The sequence below is a fragment of the Oryctolagus cuniculus genome, chromosome 14, assembly GCF_964237555.1.
Source record: "Oryctolagus cuniculus chromosome 14, mOryCun1.1, whole genome shotgun sequence".
Lineage (NCBI taxonomy): Eukaryota > Metazoa > Chordata > Mammalia > Lagomorpha > Leporidae > Oryctolagus > Oryctolagus cuniculus.
The window spans coordinates 66,659,418-66,683,652 of NC_091445.1; the positions used below are offsets into that span (position 1 = coordinate 66,659,418).

At 41.5% G+C, this 24,235-nt stretch overlaps 1 protein-coding gene and 1 pseudogene across 1 annotated transcript in view; one reads left to right on the forward strand and one right to left on the reverse strand.

Moving 5' to 3' along the window:
- PLCXD3 (phosphatidylinositol specific phospholipase C X domain containing 3) overlaps nucleotides 1-24,235 on the reverse strand; it is a 220,952-nt gene that overhangs the window by 126,714 nt on the left and 70,003 nt on the right. The window lies entirely within an intron of this gene.
- Nucleotides 5,612-6,312, forward strand: LOC138845242 (N-acetylgalactosamine-6-sulfatase-like; annotated as a pseudogene).

The window sequence follows — 24,235 nt, forward strand, 5'->3', positions numbered from 1 at the left end:
ATCCCCATTTACCTTAGACATTATTATTGTCTCCAATTTTACTTCTACTTAGCTTTCAATCCTCTTCCCAAATAGATTATCACTATTAAGTTTTACACTTGATGAAATAGGGTTTATATGTTCTTAGATGGCTTGGTAGATTACAGTTGAACCATAATCTAGTCTAAATGTTTTATTTCTCAAGATAGATTCTACTTTCAACTTTTGTGTCCTTATAATGATCATAAAAGAAAGATTATTTTGAATTTGATTATGTTCATTTAGATTCATATATTAGCTCATTTCTATACTCACCAGTACTTCTTCTGAAAAGCAGCCGATGGGCAGGGAATGCCGGTCTCACCAGTACTTCTTAAATTCCCCCTTTCCCTTGAAGTTTTCTTTTTAAAGTAGTTTATTTGATCAAGATCTATTAATGACCAGCTCGCTCATTTTTTTAAAAAATGTCTTTACTGTATCTTCATTATACTAATCTATCTAGATAATTCTACAATGACTACTATGATATCAGTGTGTGTGTGTGTGTGTGTGTGTGTGTGTTGACAGGTAGAGTGGATAGTGAGAGAGAGAGACAGAGAGAAAGGTCTTCCTTTGCCGTTGGTTCACCCTCCAATGTCCGCCGCAGCCGGCGCACCTCGCTGATCCGATGGCAGGAGCCAGGTACTTATCCTGGTCTCCCATGGGGTGCAGGGCCCAAGTACTCGGGCCATCCTCCACTGTCTTCCCGGGCCATAGCAGAGAGCTGGCCTGGAAGAGGGGCAACCGGGACTAGAACCTGGTGTGCCGGCGCCGCAAGGCGGGAGGATTAGCCTAGTGAGCCGTGGCGCTGGCCGATATCAGTGTTTTAAAAGTGTATTTCACTCTTTTCTGATCATTAATGATTGAGAATTCTTCCAGTTGATTTTATTCTTTGTAAAATAGCAATGTTTCTTCTCTTGTGGCTATTAAAATTTTGGATTTCTTGTTATTCAGTTATTGTGTAATATGTTTCCATGTGGATATGGTTTTTGCGTTCCCTCTCAGGACACATGGGATTTACTCAATGAGGGTTCATGTTGTTAATGATACATGGAAAATTCTCATCCATGATGTCTTTGAATATTGTCCATTCCTTAATCTTGCTATGTATTCCTTAAAAAATCCTATTATCTTTACTTTGGATTTTCTCATGTTATTCTCCATAGCTCTTAGACTATTTTTCCTATTTCTATCCCTTTCTCTTGGTGTTGCAGACTGGTTGATTTCCTCAACTGTTTTCTAGTTCATTAAATTTCTTCAGCTCTGTCTAATCTATTTAATTCTATAGTGTTTTAAATTCAGTGAAATGTATTTCTATAGATGGAAGTTTTAACTTTTAAATACTTTATTTTCCTTGTTCTTTTAAGTGCCATTTTAATCTTTCCCCTTTGGCTTCTAGACCTTATTTTAATCCTTTTAGTAATTTCATATATATTTATGCTAGTGTCTCTTTTCAGATGATTTGTTGATTAAGTTTTAAAATTACTATTCATCCAAGCCAACTTAAAAGGGTCTGCTGCCTCAGATTCATGGAAGATCATTTCCGTATATGTTTTGGAACTTTTATTAGGAGATTATTTTAAGCAAGTATTGCTTTCCCTAAGGAAACATTAGCTTCCTTTCCTTTGGGTATCTGGATTCTTGCAGTGTTGCTCCCAATCAATTTGGCACTGCTTCCTCCATTCACTTCAAGTGTCATTCACTTGGGGATAATTTTTTTGTTAGTTTTTCAGTCTAGGGTTTGAAGTATCACTTGGAAAGTATAACTTTGGGCTCCAATGCCACACTGAAGGCACATGGCACACATTTCTTTAAAATCCATTCAAAACCAGGACATAAACATCTTATTTTTTTAAACCAGGTAGTGAATATATTTTAGGACAGCAGCCCTGCAAGGTTGCCATCAATATTTAGAGAGCTCGGTTCTTAGGTCCCTTTTCTAGGGAACCTCTGATTCAGGCACTTTGTACTGAATCACTGTGAAGACACTAAAACCCAAGTCTATCCCTCTCTCACATCTTGCATTCCAATGTGTTATGGATTAAACTGAAGCCAGTTCCTCTGCCTTTCAAATCCCTTTCTGCCTCTGACAGGAATTTATGTTTTTCTTATAAACTCAAACATGTATTAAAAAGTATTTTATTGCAACCACTATCCATAAGTGTTCATTGTATGCTGAATAGTGTGTCCCCCACAAATTCTTATGTTGAAACTCTAACTTCTAATACCTCAAAATGTGACTGTATTTGGAGATAAAGTCTTCAAAAAGGAGATTAAATTAAAACTAGACCTTTATAGTTGGCCCTAATTCAATATAATTGGGTCCTTTTAAAAAGAGAAAACATGGATACAGAAAGACACCAAGGGCACCATGTACACAAAGACAAGACCTGGTAAGAATGCTTTGAGAAGGTGGCCATCTGCAAGCCAAGGGGAGAAAGCTCAGAAGAAGCCAAAATGGCCAACAGTCTGATCTTGGACTTCTCATTTTCAGAGTCAAAAGAGATAAAATTTTGGTTTTAAGCAACCCTGCCTGTAGCATTTTATTATGAAAGCCCTAGCAAATGATTTTAGTGTTTTAACACAACAGTCTCTAACCTAGTCTAATAGTTTTTCAGAAATTGCTTAATTTTTGTATCATCCCCAAACTTCTACCCTACAACATTCTGTGCATTTTTCTACACAAATAAATGCTTTACAGAAGCTTCATATGCTATTAAGGAACAGATGAAGAAAGGTAGTTTAAAAAAACTGATTTCACAGTAAAATAGATGGTATGGGATAAAACTACTACCAGTTTAATTCACACAGTATTTCAAAGACTCCTTGAGTTCAGATGATTTGCAGGGACTGGAATAGTCCAACTTTCAACTAACTTAGAGGAACTAGAAGAAAAGGCTTCTACCTGTGGGAGTGCTAATTACTCCAGCATCCTAGAAGGCCTCTCAACATTCCACTACTCAGGCTGTACCTAAGCAACCTAAATGTTTGTAGTACTAAATCTGAAATGGACATTCATTCTATTGTGTTAGGCATACTGTCAATCACCGAAACAAAAATGAGATGTCATCTAGTGAAAACCTACACCACTTAGCAAAGCCATTGGACCCAGGTTCTGTGTTCTACCAGGTTTGCTTAAGGAAGATCAAATGATCTTCCAATAAGGGTAGAAGTGACTGAGACTAAAAATTAAATAGAACAGGGCAAAGACAACATTGATACTTGAGAGTAAAACATTTAGTATGTGAATGTAGTTTACTATGGCAAGAGCATGGAGAAAAGGAGAAAAGGAGGGAAGGAGGGAAGGAAAGAGTAAGAAAACTAATGGTATTTTCTTGTGTTACATTAGCAATATACTTAGCCCAGTACAATTACAAAGATTGAATAAAAGGAGTATAAGCCGAACAATTTAATGAAAATCTTGTACATTTGCATCTCATAGGACTTGGATTTCTACATCATGAAATTGGGTTTTAATTGAATATGGACTTACATTAATATTACTTCAAATAATAAAGGAAAACATAGTTTATCAGGAATGGGTATTGCAAATAGGTGAGTGCTTTGGGAAATAAATGGTCCTGAAAAAGATAAAAAGGAAGGAAGATGAAAAAAAAGGAATGAAGAAAGAAGGAATTCAGATCAGACATTTTTAAGAGTAACATCTCTTCATATCCAGACTGATCCAAAATCTATCAAAGTCATTTGAGGAGTCAAATTATAGATTTAACTTGTGTTCAATAGTCTTACTTAGCACCAATTAATTACAAGTACAATGTCATAACTTTCGAAGGGTAGTTTCTCATTAACCTTGATGCCTCATGATTTATCTAACAAAGAAAAGCCAATACCAAATATGGCACCTAATTCCAATTTGATAAGGCATCTTCCACTGATTTAAAACCAAAGGGCAAACTCTCAATTCACACTGTTAGAACCCTGGCTTTGCCACTTGCTAGCTGTGCCAGATTGAGCAAGTTGCTTAACATCTTTTATATTCATAGGAATAATCATAGCACTTACTTCACAGTACTGAAATGAATTGAGTTATATTTGTAAAGCACTTTCAACAGTTCCTAGCACATAGGAAATACTATGTAACTGTTTTAAATAAACAATTTGCTTTCCAGGAGAGAAGAATGAACCTATGTATTTGCTAGATTAGAATGAATCAACTAATTGTTCAGCATTCTGGTAGGATTAGATTATAAAATAAAATCAGGGAGGCCAGTGCTTGGTGTAGTGGGTTAAACTGCTGCCTATAGTGCAGGCAGCCCATGTGGGTGTGGATTCAGTCCCAGCTGCTGCACTTCTGATCCAGCTCCGTGGTGATGCACCTGGGAAAGCAGCAGCAGGTGAACCAAGTGCTTAGGCCCCTATCATCCATGTGGGAGACCCAGATGAAACTCCTGGCTTCTAGCGAAGTCCACTGGCCCATCCCCAGCCCTTGCAGCCATTTGGGGAGTGAAGCAGCACATACAAAATGAAGATATTCTCTCTCTCTCTCTCTCTCTCTCTCTCTCTCAACTCTGCCTCTCAGGTAAATAAATCTTGAAAAAAAATGAAAATAGTAAAATCAGAAAGAATTGGCTGTAGTTTTTCAGGGTAAAATACGAAAACAACTCTAATGCAATTTATTGAAGATAGCTGCAGCTCGAGTCTGCAAACATTTCCACATCAGCCTATGCTATCAGTACTTGATGAGTCAAGGAACACTTAGACAACACACAGAATGATTCACCAGTGTGGTTGTGTTTTCACCTGTCTAGCATTTACTTAGAGATCCTGCAAGAGATTTCTCTACGTGCCAAGTACACAGAGAAACCATTCACGTATTTGTTTACTATCCTTGCCTACTTTCTCTCCTGGACACCACCAAGGGGCTAAGAATAGTATTTGGGACAGCAATATTTTGATCTAAATCATCCAAGAGCTTTCAGAGGAAGATGAAATACTTTCATTATGAAATCATCCTTCCAAACTGTTGGCCAAACCTAAAGACAAGTTGCAATGAAAGGAAAGTTTGCGTATTCCTCTGAATCCACAGCCCATCAGAACGCTTCCATCTGCTGTGCATCCAAACTGGCTCTGGAACAACTGTTTCCCCCACCCTTCAGCTGATCAGCTGGGTTTCTTCCAAGGATCTTTGACTAGATTGTCTTCACTTGGAAACACATGAGGGAAGAATTCTCTGAGAAACTCAGGTTAAGAGTCACCTAGCAGCATCACATAACGTCACACAACATCAGAATTAGAGAAGACCCATGCTAATTCTGAGTAGGGATTTCATCTCTCATTGATGATGCTTTTAATTTCAAGCACTAGATTTCTGGTTGTTAAATTATATTTAGTTTATGCATAGAAATACTGGTGTATCCTCTTCTCTGGATAAGAATGAGAAAAACTGCTATTCCTGTACATTCCTGAGTACACATTAGAGACTGCAGTGAGACTTTGCAAAGGGAGGGCAGGCATTTGGTATAGTGCAGAATACACTGTGTGGGCCATCTGTATTCCATATCAGAGTGTCTGGGTTCAAATCCTGGCTCTGCCCTCATTCCATCTTCCAGATGATGTGCACCTGGGAGAAGCAATGACGGATCAAGAACTTGGGTCCCTGCCACACATTTGGGATACTCAGATTGAGTTCTGGGTTCCTGATTTGAATCAGTCCTATCTGCTGTGGACATTTGGGGAGTGCAACAGCAGGTGTAACAATTCTAAGCAGACCACCTTTGAAGGCAGGGTCAGGGAGTCTGCCATCGCCTGGTGGCCCGGCCACATCCCAGCAGGCCAGGTGAGCCACCAGCCAGGCAGCCTCATGGAGCTTTTCATCACCAGCCTGGCCCTCGCGGGCCTGAAGCCGCCCAGCGACAGGGTGATCGACGGCCTGGACCTGCTCCCTGCTGCCCTGCATGGCCGGCTGACAGACAGGCAACACCCTGATGGCGGTCACTCGGCCAGTACAAGGCCCACCTGTGGACTTGGACCAACTCCTATGAGGAGTTCAAAAAGGGCATCGACTTCTGCCCTGGGCAGGACGTCACAGGGGTCACGACGCACACCCAGGAGGAGCACACGAAGCTGCCCCTGATTTTCCACCTGGGCTGAGACCCCGGGTAGAGGTAACCGCTCAGCTTTGCCAGTGCCGAGTACCAGGAAGCCCTGCGCAGGGTGGGCCCGGTCGTCCAGCAGCACCAGGAGACCCTGGTCCCTGGAGAGCCCCAGCTCAACGTGTGCAACCAGGAGGTCATGAACTGGGTGCGCCCCCCCCCCCCCGCTGTGAGAAGTTAGGCAAGCCTGCATGCCCCTCAGTCTGTCCCCGAGAGGTGCTCCTGGCTCCACCAGCACCTGCCTCGGCTGGGGCTGGAAGAGCCCCGGCTGCCATTGCCCACTGACCAGCAGCACCGCCTGCCCAGACCCAGACCCAGCCCTGCTGCCTGCTGCTGCCCTGGCCCCAGGGATCTCAGGACCCCGCCCATCTCCCCTGTCCTGTGGCTCTGACCCCTCCCTGTCCGAGGCCCAGGACTCCACCCCAGCCTGGAGTACTTGACTTCCTGCGTCCTGGCCAGCCCCTGTGTGCTGCACAGGGGGCACCCCGGTCTTCCCTCGCCTCCCAGGCCCCTGCGCCTCTCTACAGCAGAGTCAGGCAGGAGTGGTGGGGCAGAGGCCTCCCTGAGCCCGGGACCCCAACTGGCACCCAGCTGCCGCCTGGAGCCTGAGTGGTCTCCGCCCTGTGCTGGGAAGGCCACAGCACCTGTGCCCTATTACACTTGAATTGCAAGTGCTGGGAAATTCTGAATGAAATTCTTAGAATAAAGGGATCCAGCTGAAAAGCCCATGAGAGTATTTCAGGCATGGAAAGCCAAGACACTCTGGGGTGGGTGGGTGGGGAACCTAAATGAAAGATCTCCGCGAGTGAGATCCCAGTGGAAAGAATGGGGCCATCAAAGAAGGAGGTACCTTTCTCTGAAGGGAGGAGAGAACTTCCACTTTGACCATGGCCTTGTCTAAATATGATCAGAGTTGGTGAACTCAGGGGGCTTCCATAGCCTTGGCAGCTCAAGACAAGAGCCTAGGGTGATTACTGATGCCATAAACAAGAGTGTCAATTGGTAAAGTCAACAACAGGAGTCACTGTACACTTACTCCTCATGTAGGATCTTTGTCCTTAGTGTGCTGTACATTGAGATTTAATGCTATAACTAGTACTCAAACTGTATTTTTCACTTTATGTTTCTGTGTGGGAGCAAACTGTTGAAATCTTTACTTAATGTATACTAAACTGATCTTCTGTATATAAAGAGAATCGAAAATGAATCTTGATGTGAATGGAAGGGGAGAGGGAGTGGGAAAGGGGAGGGTTGCGGGTGGGAGGGACGGTATGGGGGGGGAAGCCATTGTAATCCATAAGCTGTACTTTGGAAATTTATATTCATTAAATAAAAGTTAAATAAAAATAAAAAATTAAAAAAAGAATCACTAGAAAAAAAAAGAATAAAGGGACATGAGACATTTCAAAAAAAAAAAAAAAGATCAACACCCAGCTGTCAAATTTAAAAACCTTTAGATATGACCCTCAGGTGCCTCTATTTGCCATAACAATATCTACCCTCGAGGGCCCCTTAGGAGTTATTTGGCAACAACACAGACCACTTTTTTGGGTGCACATAGCCTGGAGCGATTGTCCTAAAATAGTAAACAAAGTAGATGCCATCCTTATGATGGGACTTAAGATATTATACCAATAAAATATTTAACACAGAGCCAGACATAGTGGTCCTACCACTATCACAATTAGAACTGTTGACATTGATGCAGAATAGCACACTCTTTCACACTTTAATGATAAATTTTCCAGGACAGATTGACAATCACCTGCCAGCAGACAGGCTATTCCAGACACTACAAACCTTAGAAATAGACTATCCAAAACATGCTTTCCCTGCTAATCAACCTATACCAATGGCATCATGTGCATTTACGGATGCCAACAAGTCACTCTTTGGAATAGTGATCAAATCTTTAACAGAAAAAGATAAGATCCATGTAGAACCCCATGGGGGATCAGTACAGTCGGGAGAAATAAGAGCAATAGAGATGGACCGGTAAGTATATTTTCGGATAGCAAATACTCAGTACAGGTAGCAAAGACAATCCCTTTTGCAGTCTTTAACCCGACCAATAAGCCAATTGACCTGATGTTCACAACACTTAAAGAGCTAACTGAAAACAGAAAATACCCATGGTATATATCACGCGTAAGATCACATACTGGGTTACCTGGCTTTATTTTCTGAGGCAACAGAAAAGTTGATCATCTTATCTCCTGCAACACGGCTTCCTTCGGACACTTAGAACAAGCCCGTATTTTACACCAAAAATTTCATGTCAGCAAGCAGCATAAAATTGCTTTTCCTGGAGCTAACAATGAGCCAATGCAAACACCTAGTGCACTCTTGCAAGAATTGTGCACCCCTCACCCCGTTAGGCACACTGCAACAAGCAGGAGTGAACCAGCGAGGCCTTGCTCCTAATAAGCTATGGCAAGTGGACGTCACCCACATCAACTCCTTTGGTAAACTTAAGTTTGTCCATGTGGTGGTAGATACTTTTTCAAAGGCTGTATTTGCAACAGCCCAATCCAGAGAAAAAGCTAGTAATGTGATAAAGGCGGTTAAATCAGCCATGCTGGTCCTTGGTGTCCCCTGGACCATAAAGACTGATAATGGGCCAGCGTATACATCACAGGAATGTAATTCCTTCCTGAAATCTTGGAACATACAGTCTGCCACAGGTATCCCATACAACCCACAGGAACAGGCAATCATTGAAAGAACTCATAGGACGATTAAAGATCTCTTACAAAGACAAAAAAAAAAAAATCATATGCCCTCAGACCCACAGCTTGCTTTGACTGAGGTCCTTTTCACTATCAATTTTCTTACTTTTGATTCCCAAGGGATAAGCCCAGCTTATAAGCACTGGGGATCCTTTCCATCCCAGACCCCAGCCCCTATGGTTAGGTGGAAAGACCCCCCTGACAGGAGAATGGAAAGGACCACATCCTCTGCTAACCAAAGGTCGAGGATATGCTTGTGTCTTTCCAGAGAATGCCGAATAGCCCATCTGGGTACCAGCCAGAAACATCAAGCCTGCAACTGACAGCCAACCAGAACCAGCTGAACAAGACCGAGACTTCGACTTGTTAGCAGGCTCACCTGCCCTATCATCCTACCCTGAGAAACTGCCCATAGCCATGCCTATTACTGTTTTGTACCCCACTAGCTCTGGTCAGCCACTCAAATGGCCCACAGCCTGTGTGCGGTCATGCCATTCCTGATCAGCATTATTCCTCATTCCTACCCCTATCTGAGCAAGCAATCCTGTGGTCTCTCAATTTGAGCGCTGGTTAGTCAATAATGGGTAAGATCCCCTGGGGGACAACCTACAACAGGCACAGCTGCATACGCAGACCACATGGAAACGGGGTCAACAATGGTATGGCCAAGATTCATGCCTCCCGTTGCTCAAAAATAAATGAAAAGGGGGAAATGTGGTGGAATGAGAAGGCCATGCCAAGGTGGCCACTGGCAAGCGAGTGTCAGTTACTCAGGAACGGCTTTGAAACCCACCTGGCAACGGAGCCTGCCTGGCAACAGGCTGTGATTGGTTGGGGCATAGACCACCCCTTGACCAGATTGGCTGGTCTTGGCTATATAAGATGTAGTTCCAACTGTAATAAATGAATCTGCGGGCTGCTCGCCTCAAGCCTGCTTTCACCCGACTCCCGGGGTCTGTGTGGTGACTCCGTGCCTCTTGCCCCCACCACGCTGCTCCTCTCAGAAACGAATCCACTGCAACATTGTTGAGAAATCAATGGCAATAGCTCTTCCCCTTTCAAATAAAATGAAAGCAAATAAAATTTTGAAAGAAAGGTAAAAACCCTGAGTTTACAAAATTCTTGATATGTAGACTTAAAAGTTCTTACACATTACTTATTACTTGTTGAATTTGGTTACAGATTTCACATGACACAATCACTTTCATATTAAATTTATCCTAGGGGCTGTTGCTGGGGTGTAGTGGGTAAAGCTGCCGCCTACAGTGCCAGCATCCCATATGGGCGCCAGTTTGAGTCCCGTCTCCTCCACCTCTAATCCAGCTCTCAGCAATGGCCTAGGAAAGCAGTGGAAGATGGCCCAAGTCCTTGGGTCCCTGCACCCACATGGGAGACCAGGAAGAAGCTCTTGGCTCCTGGTTTCAGATGGTGCCAGTTGGGGAGTGAACCACTGGATGGAAGGCCTCTTGCTGCCTCTCCTCTGTTTAACATTTTTTTTTTTTTTTGGACAGGCAGAGTGGACAGTGAGAAAGAGAGACAGAGAGAAAGGTCTTCCTTTTGCCATTGGTTCACCGTCCAATGGCTGCTGCACTATGGCTGGTGCACCGCGCTGGTCTGAAGCCAGGAGCCAGGTGCTTCTCCTGGTCTCCCATGGGGTGCAGGGCCCAAGGACTTGGGCCATCCTCCACTGCACTCCCAGGCCACAGCAGAGAGCTAGACTGGAAGAGGGGCAACCAGGACAGAATCTGGTGCCCTGAGTGGGACTAGAACCCAGTGTGCCGGCGCCGCAAGGCAGAGGATTAGCCTATTGAGCCACAGTGCAGGCCTTAACTCTTTCAAATAAATAAATCTTTAAAAAATCCTAAAATTCCATGTCAACATAGATCATTTCATAGAGAAATTCTGGAAATGATACAACATGAAATGAATTGGGAAAGAAAATATTCACTAGAAATTATGTTGGATTGTTAGCAGCCCATTTATAGATCTTTAAGTTTTTATTTGAATGATAAAAGTTAAAGAATAAAATCCGATCACCCTTTTTTTGATTTTCTGAATAAATGTCAACTTTTTTATATATTAAAACTGGCAGGGGGAGGTCTCATTGTTCTAAGCTGTCTTGCTGGGATATTGCCTACAAATCTCTAGCAGAGGCAAGGTTTTGGAAGGTAATTAATCATTAATCTCAGCATTCAGGTGCATTTTATTTTTAGAAATGTAGAGGAACAATAGGATTGTGATCACCTCCAGTTTCAAGTCACTCTCCCATTACTGGCCTATGATGGGCACTAATCTCATGATGTTTGTTTTACATAGAAAAGACCAAGGAAACCACATAGAACCTTGAGAAAGAGGATCATGTAGGACAAGCCAGGCAAAGGTGATAGGAGCCAGATGACCAAAACAAAGTAAGAAGTCCCCAGTACAAGAGATACCCAGATTTCCAACTACCCAGATTCCCCGCCCAGGGGACCCACCTGGTTTCCTTCCCTTGGAAGCTATGAAATTATTTAAATTGACTTTAAAACCCAGAGCAGATTCAGACTTCTCAATTTCCCAATACCTGCATAATATTACAGGCCTCCCTCTCCCAAGTACGTAATTGAAAATAAAAATAATTTGAACATGGACGTTGCAATGCTCATATCTGTACCAAAAGTAGAGGTATGCATTCTTTCTAATGGTATCAATTCTGAAATTCAAGTAAGTTTATTAAAACTGGAAATTCCTCATTTCTGTAGTTATTACCGTGTGTGTGTGTGTGTGTGTGTGAGAGAGAGAGAATCTGGCATGGGTTTATTCAAAAGATAAAGGAAATTGGAGTAGAAGGGGATATGAAGGAATGGAGAAAATGAACTAAATTGAGGTTTATTCCTGTTAAATTGACAGAATCTTAAAAATTTCAGTGATAAAATGCGTAATTTTTTTCAATGGCTGCTCCTCCAGAAATGACTTTAGAACTACCATTCTCAAAGTACAACCTGCTGAGAAGAGACAAGTTATAAGAAGGTAGGCACCCATTTGTGACACTTGAGTCCCCAGTAGAACCTGTCACACCCAGTGCATGACAGTCATTTGCCAAGTAAATAAACAGGATCAAGATAGCACTTATTTTTATAAAATAATGCCAGTAACAGATAAAAGTGGAAAATGTAATCAACCAGTTCAATGATTTTCATTGAACTGACCTTTTCACAGGTTGAATTGACTGTTGGATCTTTGCTTTGCCTCTGAAAGAACAAAAGGAGCTGTGTGTGCTGCATAACGCAAATGTACTGTTTCCCTTCAGCCCAGAACCACTACCTTACATTATAAGGAGCTTATTGTCAAGGTCCCAGAGCAATATGAGCTGGTGCTGGCCACTGGTGAGGTTGGAAAACCACACACCTGGAGCCCTATTCAATCAGCCTGTGCAGAGGCCAGCTCTCCCCAGGACATGAAAGAGGAATTCAGTGCTAATATGCAGGGTGCCAGCTACCCTTCTTACCTTTGTGGTCCTTCTCTGCTGGAGTCAAGTCAGGACAAGAGTTTATACTTCGCTACGTTAGCACCCAGGTAACCTTGGGCTAATCTCAGCCTCTGAGCCTCAGAACCCAAATCCAAAGTGAAAATCATCACCTAGATCACATCCCTCTTTGAAGATTATTACTAAGTCCCCAGTGCTCCTGACCTGGAATGTGTGGAATGTGATTTTTTTTTTTTTTTTGACAGGCAGAGTGGACAGTGAGAGAGAGAGACAGAGAGAAAGGTCTTCCTTTGCCGTTGGTTCACCCTCTTTCCCCTTGTATTTTTTTCTCTTCCCACCATGTGCCTAAGTAAAGCTCACAAAAAAGCCTGAAACCCAGACTGACACTGGCTGTCCTACTGCCAAGGACCTCATTCACTCATTGCCAAAACACCCCCCTCTCTGACCTCCAGAAGGAAGCTGCTAGATTAATTTCTCAGTAACCTCTGAGAGCAATTTTATAGATTTTTCCATGTTTGCCCAGGCACAGGAGAAAGGAGACCTGAGCTCTAGTCCTGAAGTGTTTCTTCTGTTACTGACTCATAAAGATGACAGTGGCAAAATAATAAAATGCTCACCCTAAAATGGTGTGGGTACAGCCTACCTTGTCTCTGTTGATCTAACGGGTGCCCTCACAGTAAGAAGACAAAATTGCCACTGTAACAAGCAGTATGTTAAAACCTCATGAATTATTACAGTGCACAGAAACAAAAATACTGGAAATGTGACTCTTCTTGCTTGCAACAGTATTTTTTCCCTTCCTCTAAACTTCTCCCATCAGAAGTCTCAGGATGGAATGGGAAAAACAGTGGGTCTACTTGTGTAGTTGTGATGTGGTGGGACCTGACTGGAGCCACTGGGATGTGGTGTTTCAGCAGGCACTGGTGGTTTGGCAGACATTGCTATAGCCATTCATTCCCTGCTCCCAGCCCACTGAGCAGGAAGACAGCCCAGGATATTCACTCATTCATAAAGGTCATGGGGGCTTACCAGTCAAAAGCTGTGAACCCTTCTGGTTCTGTATCTCTTCAGTTCCATTTGCCCTGGCAGCTACTTCCCAGGTTGCTCTATTTCAAAGCACCCCATTTGATTTCTGTGTGATTTCAGGCAAGTCACTTGGTCACTATTTCATTTATTCAGTAATTCAGTGAATAGCTATTGAGTATATTCTATGTGCCAGGTACTGTATGAGGTACTGGTAATATGATGGGCATGGAAACCTGCTTTGTCTCCTTATTGGACAATGTGGAAGTGAGAATTTATCATGGATCATGACAACTGGGATTTTGGCTAGTGGAAAAAAGTCTGACCTAGTTAAGGAGTCAGGACACCAGGTTGATGGTGAGATTGAAGCCCGAGTTTTATTCTCCACTTATTCACTCAGTTGTATGTCCTTATGCAGGGTACACTGGGCATAGAGATCCTGCATCCAAGTCTGATATGAAATTCAATACAGTAAGAAACAAACTTGTGAGATACTTCAATAGCAGCAAGAGTCTGAGTTTTCTAGGGAGAAGCTTGGAATGGGTCTTGAAAAATGCCAAGAATTTGGATGGATGGAGATAATATGGTGAAAACAAGCAAGGTGCAGGCACGTGTAGTATATAGAACTTCCCCAAACACTTGATTTTCAGGAAAGTTAGTGTTTCTAGTCAAAGTAATAACATTATTACAAAGTAAGCTTAAAAACATTAGACAAGGGGCTGGCAGTGTGGTGCAGCAGGTTAAAGCCTTGTGGCCTGAAGAGCCGGCATCCCATATGGGTGCTGGTTCTAGTCCCAACTGCTCCTCTTCTGATCCAGCTCTCTGCAATGGCCTGGGATAGCAGTAGAAGAGGGCCCAAGTCCTTGGGCCCCTACTCCCACATGGGAGACGCGGAAGAAGTTCCTGGCTCCTGGCTTTGGATCGGCGCAGCTCTGGCCGGTGCGGCCATCTGGGGAGTGAACCAGTGGACGGAAGACCTCTGTCTCGACCTCTCTCTGTAACATTGTCTTTCAAATAAATTAAATTAATCTTTAAAAAAGAAACACTAGACAAGTCTGAAAAATATGCTTCATGGAGACTAAAGATATCAAAGTTCAGGACTTAGCAGAGAAAGGAATCTCTCCCATGAAGAAGACAGCCCACTATATACAGACCCCTTTGTCACCTTGAGGTCACTCTGTGCTACCTGCTGGATGTTGACTCCATACCTGACAGCCAGGCCTACTCTGTGGATACCACTCAATCCTACCACACTGGTTAGGAGTGAGAGGTTCTTGGAGCATGCTGTTAGGAAGCAGCAGCTATTTAAAGGGTATTTGGGGTCAGATATATTCAGGAAGCACACATGAGGTAGGACGTACTAGCCACATTCATTTGAATTGGTTATGCACACATTCTGACTACATGACTGGTACATATTCTGAATATTAAATTTCAGCTGTGAATGGTACCTTAGCAATTTCCTAAGCTTAATATTTCATAACATATGTATCATTGAATGCCATCTCTAATGCCCACTAATACAAGGCAAATTATCTTTGCTTCAGAGGATGGGATTTGTGTTCAGATCCCGAGTTCACCTCTGAGTGATGATGTGCAAATTGCTTTATGTCTAAAAGTCTTGGATACTTTACTTGCAAGCACAGATGGTTGAAATAGTTAAAACTACCCCCCAAAATATTCCTAATTACCATGCTCAACAATTGTTAACTCTTACTATTGCTGAATTACTTGAGAAGTTCTTATTAGGATCCTCTTTGTAATAGCATCAACAGGCATTCTACTAAGATATTCCAACAATTGCAGCTCACAAAATCTACCCACTATGTTAAGTAGCCGTAAGTCTTCCAATTCAAAAAAACCACCACTTACTAGGTACTTAGGAAGAGCACTTGGGAGCACAGAAAGACAAAGTCAAGGGCTAAATGTCAAGCTTTAAGAAAGCAGAAAACTACCTCATATGTCCATGAGCCATGGGACAGCAGACATTAAAGTCTATTCTGAAGCAAGTTTATAAGTATTAAAAAACAAAAATGTTTTACCTACAGAATTCAATTAAAGTTTAGCTATTTTGTTTCAGATTCTATACATTCAAATACTTAGCACAGCCAAAGAAAGTTATGTATGGACTTAAGAGAAGTTACCTCCTTACTCTTTCTGAAAGCTCTGATTTAAACATCACACGGGCAAATCTCATAAGGTTAGAACATGGAGTGATGTAAAATCCAGACTTCTGATTGTAAGGTTAGCCCCTTATCCATATTCACTTTTTAAACTCTGCATTTCTTCTTGAACATTTATTTAATAAGCCCAACTCAGTTGGAATTTAAAGATACAAGTGAACGAGAAGACATCATCCCTGTCCTTGGGTTACAAAATATGGGGACAAAATACAACACATGAGACTAATAGAAATATACACTACTGAGACTTCAAACCCACCAGGAAGGGCTGTGGATTTGGGTAAAGCAGTGGAAGCTCTAGCTACAATGATCTTTCACTCAACTCAGTAGCAACAGACATTTAGCAAAAAACTTTATAAATTGGTAAATGCATGAAAGAAGGAATTTTCAGAAAACATTAAGCATTTAAGAGTGCAATGACTTAGTCTTGAGAAGTGATCAGGGAAGACCTTCATGCAGGCACGTTTGAGAAGAAACTGGAGTGATGAAAAGGCAGCAGCAGCGTATCTCAGGTATTCCATTCCAGACCCAGCACACAGAAAATGTGCAAGCTTTTAAGAAATAAAGAGCTTGGCAAGTTCAAAATACATTTTTTATATTTATTATTTTTTATTTTTTGTTTTTTTATTTTTTTTTTTTTTGCTTTCAAACTTTTATTTAATGAATATAAATTTCCAAAGTACAGCTATGGATTACAATGGCTTCCCCCCCATAACGTCCCTCCCACCCGCAACCCTCCCCTTTCCCACTCCCTCTCCCCTTCCATTCATATCAAGATTCATTTTCGTTTCTCTTTATATACAGAAGATCAGTTTAGGATACATTAAGTAAAGATTTCAAAATACATTTTAAAAAAGTCTATGTGGCCAAACCCACCCGGTACAACAATGGACAGGGTAGTGTGAAGAAAAGCTGTAGGCCATAGGGATGTCATGCCTGGTAGATAGAGGCAAGAAATACTCACTTTGTTTATCAGAAATTCCATCAGAAGAGCAGTGTGATCAAATTGACTGTTTCAGAAGACCTCTTTGCCGTTTTTAGGGACTAGATTACAAGGCACAGAGAACAGATGAAGGCAGAAATAACAGTCCATCAATGTGTGATAAACACAAGTAGCTGTTGACCAAATACAGTTTTTCTTTTTCCTGGACACAAGCTATAATTAACTTGCCAGATTCTCTGGAAGCCATATATAAAGCTTATTACTTGAATGTAAGGAAAATAATGTGAGAATTTCTTCCTCATTGGCTTGAGAAGAGATCTGCCTTAAGCTTTGGTTTGTTCCAAAGTTGACTAGAAAGATAGCCACTAAAGAAACTGTTACTTCGTGCCTGAATGAACATGTGAACCAAAGCTGCTGCCAACTTAGAGCATTCAAATGAGACTTGTATGTGAGAAAGAAATTAACTAATTCATTTTGTAAAGTTGTCTTGGGCTTCTTATTTCAGCAACATAAATAGTATACCTTAGTAATGAAAGGGCAATTGGCATTCAACCCTATGTCAAAGTCTTGCCACTAGAAACAACTGAGATTACTAACCTTGGTAGTAGCCCTTAGAACATGATATTTTATAGACTCTGATTTTTTTTAACTTTTATTTAAATTTTTATATAAATTTCCAAAGTACGATTTATGGATTACAATGGCTTCCCCCACATACCATCCCTCCCACCCACTACCCTCCCCTTTCCTACTCCCTCTCCCCTCCATTCACATCAAAATTCATTTTCAATTATCTTAATATACAGAAGATCAGCTTAGTATACATTAAGTAAGGGTTTCAACAGTTTGCTCTCACACAGAAACAAAGTGAAAAATAATAGATGATTTTTTTAAATGATGATGACTCTGATTTAAAAGAGAACTTTACAAGTTATCTTTACCATCTAAAGCTACCATATAAAATCTAAGTGATCAGCCAAATGTCTCTCTCCCTTGAAAAGAACTAAAGAAAACAGCACTTTTGTGTTTATTTCTCTGTTATACACATTCATCAAGGTAAATGTCAAGACTATTTATTTTATGGCAGGAAAGCCCCTGTCTTTGCAACCTCAGTAAATGAAAAAAAGTACTGTTGGTGACTTACAATGGTGCAGGGATATTTCCTGATATCCCACTTTCATGGAGACCAGACTACTCTAAGTATCCTGTACTTCCTGTGACTCGCTCAGAGCATATTTCAATTTCTTGTATGAGCTATAAATAGAAAATTTCTTCATGAGAAATAAAAGGTTGTTAAGAGGAAACTGACCAAGGATTATTTTCCTTTCTCTCAGTGGCAAAGTCAACTACTTGCCTATCTACCATCCATTCTTCCTTTGCAAGTCAGTGTTAGAGCCTTGATTTTTAGGTAGGCATTTTAATGTACTCAATATAAGTCTATTTCCTAGCCATCCTTGCAGCCAGATGTAGTCATATGCTAAGTTCCATAAAACGAGATAAGCTAAAATATTGTTTGGGACATCCAGGAAGTCTCCTTAAAAGAAATTTCCCACAGAGGAGTGTCTTTCTCTTCCCTGTTGTCTGGAATGCAGGTGTGATATCCAACCAAGAAGTTGACTTGGGGATGGATGCCAAGTACCAGGGATGGCAAAGCACAAAGAAAAGAGTGTGCGTCCCTGGAAATATCAGAGTGCTACCATTTCAACCTTGGACTTTCTCTAAATCTCTAGGTGAGAGAAAAAGTCTTGACCTTTTTAAAGCTACTCTTATTTTCCCTCCTATATGCAATGAAATCCTGTCCCAAATTGATAATCATCCATATCTTAAAACCTAATTTCTAAAGCATCCAGTATCTCAATATTCTTCTGACTTGTTTATTAGTTGCTTATCAAGTATGAGATTCTCTAGAGACACAAACGAACCATAATACATGGCCTCTCTTCACACATTCCCAGACTAGGTGGGCAGGTAGAATCCGAGAATAAAAAGTAAAAAAAAAAAAAAAAAAAGTAAGTAACTTCATTAAACTGGATGCCAGTGAATAAGAGTTTTAAGAAGTGGAAAGGAGAAGTTACTTGGGACAAGGGTAGAAGGAGACAGATTCATGGCCATCTGGGACACCAACTTGGCTTGCGTGATAGCTACCTACCGATTAGTAGAGTATACATTAAAATCTCTGGATTCAGGAGCCAAACCAACTGGGTTCAGATCCTCATTCTAGCACTTCTTAGCTGCATGGTCTTTATCAGATCACATAATCTACCATGCCTGTTCTCTAATCCATAAAATAGATAAAATAGTAGCAACCTTAAAGAGTTATGATTCTATTAGTCAATATATATAAGGACAGAGAGAATTATATGATATGTAACCAGAGCTCTGTTGGTGTTAGCTTTTATGCTTCTGATTTGAACCCCTTTTCTGGTGATACCACTTTATTTTGGGAAACAGCTCATACCTCACAGGAACCATGCTATAAGTGCAAAGATTCAGAGTATCTCCACATATAGTATGCTAATGCTCGCTTTTATCATTTCTAAACAGTCAGGAAGAAGTTTTAAATCTATAAAAGGTCTGATTTTTGTAGAAGTCTCAATATTTGGGATTATTCTTTTACATATTGTACTGTATTCATAAAAGCAAAATGTATATTTGCATAGCAAACCATTTTAAATTTTCCTCTAATCCATCCCAATTATTTATGTCCATTAAAGAACACTGTGCATACCAGTAAGAGATTCTATACTTTTGTTTCAATGATCATGTTCAAGTTTAAACCATCCCATATATGCAAAGAAGAAAATTCCTGTAAAAAAGAACAAAACTTGTATATGCCAGACTAATAGTGAATTCTCTATAACTCTAAGTAAAATGATTCAGATGATTGTTAACTGATAAAGAAGTGAATGCACAAAGTAGACACATAGTATGAGTTTGCTGACAATTTTCCAGTCTCCCAAGCTTATAAGTTTTCAGTGCCAAAAAAATCTTTAATATCTTCCAGTTTGTTGATGTAGTAAAATGCTTTATGTATTATGAAAGACATTAAAATGTTAACATTCAATGGTACTTCAAAAAGTTTGTGGAAAAATCAAAAGATAAGTTCATTTTGGTACAAAAAGAATTTAAATCCATGCGTATTTAAATCCCCCTCTAAAATGTTCATGGAAAATGTATATTAGGAAAAAAATTATGCGTTGATTTCAAAATGTTTTGCACCAAAATAAACATTTTAAATCAACTTTCTCACAAACTTTCATATTTCCATAAAACCTTCATATTTTGGAAGTAGGTTCCTGCTAGCCTGTGCAAGACACCATGTTTTGAAGCCTCAGTCTTGCCATCAGTAAAGTGGGAGACATATAAAAGTCAATCTTAGGGATTTTGTGAACATTACATAAGATAATGAATGTGTAAGCCACCACTACTCTTACATCATTGAAGTGCTTTGTGACCTGCTTAAGCACAGTCAATGCAAAGCAATACTTTCCCAATATTCCAAAATAATCAAACCAAGCAAGATTAAAAAGTGTGGCAGTGCATGTGAGAGGGAAAGAGAACAGGGGGGAGACGGGAGGGGGGAGACGGGAGGGGGGAGACGGGAGGGGGGAGACGGGAGGGGGGAGACGGGAGGGGGGAGACGGGAGGGGGGAGACGGGAGGGGGGAGACGGGAGGGGGGAGACGGGAGGGGGGAGACGGGAGGGGGGAGACGGGAGGGGGGAGACGGGAAAGGCTTGATTTATGACAGGGGCAGGGTATTTCATAACGTCTCATTTCCTAAATTAGCTGCCCTTAAATCCCCTGCCCTAACCCAAACACCTTGAGGCAAACTCGATTGAATTACTGTATCTTTCTTGTCCCTTTCATCTATTTTCCCAACATGATTCAATCAACCTGTCATGGGTGGTTTGAGTCCTTCCCTCTACCCTTGCTCCAACCCACATAAGTCACAAACACAGAAAGGATAAAACAGCATTCTGCTTATATGAGGAAAGGAGGAAGAGGAGGAGTGCAAGGACTCCTCACACATTAATATTTGTCTAGTTTTACATAAAGTTAATGGAAGTGGAATTAAGCTTACTTTGGTGCAAAAATTTCTGAAATTCATATTTTCATAATACACATTTTCCATAAATTTTTGAAGACTTCTTGTGTGTATGTGTAAGTTTTCAGATATTCTTATTTATATTCACATATACTTGAATGTTTATGTAACATACATATTTATATATACTTGTGAATATGTATTTATTCACAAGGAAAGTGCAGCTTAGTAAGTATTCAATACACTGTCATTGATATTATTATTATAATTATTATTATTAGAAGCCCAGCATGGGGGGTCAGAAGACTGGGTCGGCATTTTGCAGGAATGCTCAGAAGGTTGCAGCCTGAAGGAGGCGATCCGAACTTAGCCTTCCCTGCAAGGAAACTTGGGCTGTGCTCTTAAAACAGAATAATAATCTTTTGTGACAAGCTTTCAGAGCAGACTGCATGAAATACAGACCAGACCTAGGTGTAAGTACTAGGACAGGCTGCGATTGTGCTAAAAATAACAATCATCTGCAAATCTATGTTTTGATGCCTCTTTGGCATCTTTTAAATTTTTTTAACCCTACCTTTTCTGAATATTTTTTCTTAGCCATTCCGATGACAAAAAGCTAGAATCTGCTTTCTTTCTGGTTAAATTGTCCTAAGCATTCTATTAATTGGGGAAATTAGTGAAGTACAAATCAGTCTGTGAATATACTTTCTCCTTAGGTTTTGTTACTCTTTCCCAAGCCATTAACTTTACTTAAGTTCTACCATATGGTTGGTGACCTAGATCTGGTGACAGCCAGATTTCTCACAGAACAATCATGTGTTTTTTGGTCTTACAAATACCTGTTCCCTAGTCTAACCATAAGTGTCTCCCTTGGGTGGAGGTGTCTTCAGAAAATTGATGCTGCAGCCAATTCTGTCTGAGGATGACAAAATTAGAATCAAAGGGAAGAAATCCTGATGGTGGGGCTGGCGCTGTGGCACAGTGGGTTAAAGCCGTGGCCTGAAGCCCTGGAATCCCATATGGGCTCCGGTTCTAGTCCTGGCTGCTTCACTTCTGATCCAGCTCTCTGCTGCGGCCTGTGATAGCAGCAGAAGATGGCCCAAGTCCTTGGGCCCCTGCACCCGCATGGGAGATGCCGAAGAAGCTCCTGGCTTCGGATCGGCGAAGTTCCGGCCATTGCAGCCAATTAGGGAGTGAATCATTGGATGGAAGACCTCTCCCCCCCCCCCCCCGCCTCCCGTAACTCTGACGCTCAAATAAAAAATAAATATTTTTAAAAAAAGAAATCCTGATGGTAAAACTTCAGGTATCAAGAGAAACAGATGGTGTCAAATTTTTTGTTTGGATTTGAGGGGCTTTTTTCAGTACTTCTGATAGCATCAGCCAATATCTTCCACCTGGGCAGTAACATCAACCTTGTCTGCCAAGAACAGCCTGTTTGTAATTGAACTAAATTCCTCCAGCTGAATATAAGCTCAGTTCTTATTTTGTCCTTATTAAACAAACAAGTGACTCAGTTCCTATAAACACCAGTTAAGCTGCAATACATGCTGTAAAGCTAATCATCATGAATTAATAAAGGAGGGCACAATTTAAGCAGTAGTTTCATAGCTGCAGATAATATTAATAAAAAGCAATGATCAGATTGCATTTTAAATAGGCACCACGGGCTAAAGACCATTAACTGTGCATCAAAGCAGAGACCCAAAGTCAATTATTCAAAGCAAAGTTGTGCTGAAGTTATTAGCACCTGATAGGCTTTTTTATTATGTAGCATTCAGAAAGATTTATACAACAGAATTTCAAAAGTTTGAGAACAGAATTTAAAAATAAAGTGCATTTTACATGAACAGTTTGAAGCCTCCCTCATATACAATTTGCCACTAGTATGAGTATTATTTTTGGCAATTAGTAGAGCACTTTAGGGTATTTTATTTTTAAAATATAAGGAAATAATTGCTCATATTCTTGAATTGAAAGCGAGCTTACTAGGTAAGTTTTTTTTTTTTGGACAGGCATAGTGGAGAGTGAGAGAGACACACAGAGAGAAAGGTCTTCCTTTTCCATTGGTTCACCCCCCAATGGCCACTGATCCGAAGCCTGGAGCCAGGTGCTTCTCCTAGTCTCCCATGCGGATGCAAGGCCCAAGGACCTGGGCCAGCCTCCACTGCACTCCCGGGCCACAGCAGAGAGCTGGACTGAAAGAGGAGCAACCGGAACAAAATCTGGCACCCCAACTGGGACTAGAACCTGGTGTGCCGGCGCTGCAGGTGGAGGATTAGCCTAGTGAGCCACGGCGCCGGCTTGACTAGGTAAGTTTTTGACAACATACAAAGCAAGTAACAATGTGAAAACACGTAGTCTGTGTTTTTCTGGACACAGGTTCAAAAGTAAATTCTTGCCAGAGCCACTGCTCACTTGGCTAATCCTCCACCTGTGGCGCCGGCACCCCGAGGTTCTAGTCCCGGTTGGGGCGCCAGATTCTGTCCCGGGTGCTCCTCTTCCTGTCCAGCTTTCTGCTGTGGCCCGGGAAGGCAGTGGAGGATGGCCCAAGTGCTTGGGCTCTGCAACCACATGGGAGACCAGGAGGAAGCACCTGGCTACTGGCTACTGGCTTCGGATGGGCGCAGCACCGGCCGTAGCGGCCATTTGGGGGGGGTGTACAAATGAAAAAGGAAGACCTTTCTCTCTCTCTCTCTCACTGTCTAACTCTGCCTGTCAAAAAAAAAAAAAAAAAAAAAAAAAAAGCAAATTCTCTGTTGATGAAAATCTAACTTTACATCTGTGAAGAAAAACTTGGATTTTTTTTTGAAGTGAGGCTAAACAATCAATGATGAGAATGGTGTTGTGGCACATTGGATTAAGTTGTTTTTTGCAACAACGGCATCCCATATGGGCACTGGTTGGAGTCTGGCTGCTCTACTTCTAATCCAGCTCCACGCTAATGTGCCTGGGAAGGAAGCAGAAGATGTCCCATGTCCCTGTGCCCCTTCCACCCACATTGGAGTCCCAGATAGTGTTCCAGGCTTTTGTCTTTAGCCTAGCCCAGACACAGCCACTGTGGCCATTTTGAGAGTGAACCAACAGACTGGAGGAATTCTCTTTCCCTTTCTCTCTCTGTATCTTTGCCTTTCAAATAAATAAATAAATCTTTAAAGAAAATCAGTGAGGAGACTTCCTCAATTCCTTCCCTGCAATAGGTTATCAGAGTCCTCTTTGAAGAAAAGATCAGTGAAACAGGGTCTCTGTGAGTTTTAGTCCATTACTTTGTTATATAGTAATACCTGAGGCTAAGTCCTTCATAAAGAAAAGAGGTAATTTAGCTTACAGTTTTGGATGCTGAAAGTTCAGGATCAGTCAGCTCCAAGGGTCTTCTGTCTGTGAGAACTTCATGGCAAAGGGCACCCCGGTGGGAGCACACAGAGAGGATCCAGAAGTTAGGCTTGCTCTCTTGGAGCAACTGTGAGAACCCATTCCACAAGCCAAGCTTTAATCCTTCCCAAGGGTGACGCCTCCAATGACATCACTGCCTCTCACTAGGCTCCACCTCTTAAAGATTCCACACCAGGGATGAAACTTGCAGTACTTGAACCCTTGAGGGATGAACCACATAAAACCTTGGCAGTTTCCAAAGAATAAAATGCAAGACAATGTAGAATGAAGGAGAGGGGAGAGGGTGACATTGAATTTGAATTTTAGAGAATAATGTACTCT